Source organism: Mus caroli, chromosome 11, assembly GCF_900094665.2.
Source record: "Mus caroli chromosome 11, CAROLI_EIJ_v1.1, whole genome shotgun sequence".
NCBI lineage: Eukaryota > Metazoa > Chordata > Mammalia > Rodentia > Muridae > Mus > Mus caroli.
This window is the reverse complement of record NC_034580.1, coordinates 80,556,894-80,559,645: the sequence shown is the minus strand read 5'-3', so window position 1 is coordinate 80,559,645 and position 2,752 is coordinate 80,556,894. Positions and strand designations below refer to the sequence as shown.

The 2,752-nt window shown below is 40.2% G+C and overlaps 1 protein-coding gene across 1 annotated transcript in view; it reads right to left on the bottom strand.

Annotated features, from left to right (window-relative positions):
- Ppm1d (protein phosphatase, Mg2+/Mn2+ dependent 1D) overlaps positions 1 to 2,752 on the bottom strand; it is a 32,585-nt gene that overhangs the window by 3,648 nt on the left and 26,185 nt on the right. The window lies entirely within an intron of this gene.

Here is a 2,752-nt window from a genome sequence, read left to right as displayed (position 1 = left end):
GAACTCAGAAATCCGCCTGCCTCTGCCTCCCGAGTGCTGGGATTAAAGGCGTGCGCCACCACGCCCGGCGTATTATTTTAAACTTTTCAATGAAAAGTCTTTTTTTTTTTTCTTTCTGAGCTATAACTTCAATATGTAGCTACCCATATTAATCTGTTAGCTCTGCATGCTCTAATTAAGCCAGGCTCATGGCAGTCTTCCTGAGGAAGAGTCTTGCTATTAGCTCAAGGTAGCCTTGAATCCAGGATCCTTCTACCCCAGCTGTCAGAGAGGCACACACAACCATACCTGGCTTGAAAAGAAACCTCTAACATTAAGTTTCTTTTAAGAAAGCCATGTGTACAAGTGCATACCTGTAACTTCAGCACTTGGAAGATGAAGGCAAAACAATCATGAGGTCACGGCCAGCTTCGGATATATAAAGAGTTTGAAGCCAGCCTGTGGTACAGAAGACCCTATTTCAAAACACTAACATCAAATAAACACAAATTTTATTTTAAGTACTGTGGGCTGTTGAGACGTTCAATCTGTAAGATAAAGATGCTTCCAACATGAGTCTGGCAAACTGAGCTCAATCCCCAGCACCCACATAAAAGCAAGAGGAGAAAACGGCCTAACGTTGTCCTCTGACATCCACATGAACGCTGTGGCATACACACCCACACTCACATAGCAGGGAATTCAAAAGAAGCTGGGCATGGTGTTACACATGTTTAATCAACATTTGGAGGCAGAGGCAGAGAGATCTCTGTGAGTTCAAGGCCAGCTTGGTCCACATTGTAAATTTCAGGACAGCCAGAACTATATATAGAAAGTCACTGTCTCAAAAAACCAAAAAGAAAATAAAATTAGAATGGGGAACAAGGGTGTGACTCTGTGGCTTGATAACCAACACAGAAAACTTTATGCTATGAATCAGCTCTAACTATGAAACAAACCTGTGATCATAGCTACTCAGGCGTCTAAGGCAAGAGGACCACAAAGTCAAGGTGAACCTAGGCTATACATTAAGTTCAAGGCTAACCAAAAGTAATGAACTAGTATATAACTTATTAGTAGAGTGCTTATGCTTCATTCATTAGACCCCGAGGTCTATCCCAGTACAAAATCAAGCAAACTAAACCAAGAGGTGAAGAAAGGAAAAAAAAAAAAAACCTCACTGTCAATTACTGCTGACAGACTACACTTCTTCTCCTTGCATGTATATTTTTGCCATCTGTGTGAACTAAGAGATAGCATAGTAATGATAAATTCCAGTCATTGCCTTACACAACCACAGTATCCAAATTAAAAGTCCTTCCAAATCCTTTATCTAGAACAGGCCTGTAATCCCCGGAGTTCAAGGCTTGCCTGGGCTACATGACGCCTGTCTAAAAGCAAAACAGTTCACTGGCCCTTTGAAAATTTACTTAATTGATGATGTAGCATAATGCTTTATTTCCTACTTTAATTGCCAGTCTCCTAAAAAATAAACTCTTAACAAAGCCAGGTTAACTGAGTTCTAAATAAATCAGGAAACAGAAATGCTGTACTCACTTAAGTGTGCTCCTCAGCTTACATTTTTTATTAAAAGATTTAATTTGTTTGTATTTATGTGTGTCTATGTGTGTGGGGATACCCTAGGAATCCACAAGAGGGAATCAGACCCACTTGTGCTAGAGTCACACATGGTTTTGTGCGGCCTGGTATGGATGCTGGGAACCAGACTCAAGTCCTCTGAAGCTTTTCAGATAAGTACGTGTAACCAGTGAGCTGTTTCTCTCTAGCCTCCGCTCAGCACAACTCAAACACATTCCATTTTCATTTACACTAAGAAATTGAATAGTCAGCCATGGTGGCATACTTCTGTAATCCTGGCACTCTGATAGGAGAATCAGGTTGGAGGCCTGAAATTGTGTGTCAAATAAGAAGATAATGCTGTTTCTTACCCATGCTAATTTAAAAAACAACAACAACAAAAAAACATGTCTACGGTCCAATATCCTAAGGGCCAGTTCAATCTTAATTCTGTATGACTTGGCTCAAAATATTTAATCTCTCAGTGTCGTTACTGATAACATGGATCCTATCAGGATAGCTCTGTTTTATAGGTTTAAATTAACTATTATGTATATACATGGCTCACAGACTTATAAATGTTTTACAAATGTCCATAGATTCATAAAAGGGATCAATAAGTTTCCCATATTAATAGTTTTCAGTGGCCAAAATAATTTTTCTATTAAGTTATATCCATACACCTGACTTCAGAGTGGTCCTGTGTGAAGATGGAGCTTTGAAGAACTGAGACTATGGTTTATCTGGGCAGAGGGGAAAAGGATTCTTTCCAGCAACGAATTAGAGAGCAAAGATCCATCATTTTCTCGAACTTAATTCAAATCCAAAATTCTGTCTTAATTAACCAATTATGACTGTAAATACTGTAATCTCAACATGTGGGAGATAAAAGTAGAAAGATCAGGAATTCAAGATCATCCTTGTCACCATGGGCCATACCATGAGACCTCATCTCAAAAGCAAACAAGATGTGCTGGAATGAATGAGAACAACCCTGCTCCCAGACATCTGAACACTTGCTCCCTAACTGGTACAACTGTTGGCAAAGAATTAGGAGGAGTGGCCTTTGTTGAGGGAGGTGTGTGTCTGAGAGTAGGCTTTGCCGTTTCAAAAGACTTGAGACTCCCAGTGCATGCTCGCTCTCTCGCGCTCTCTCTCTCTCTCTCTCTCTCTCTCTCTCTCTCTCTCTCTCTCT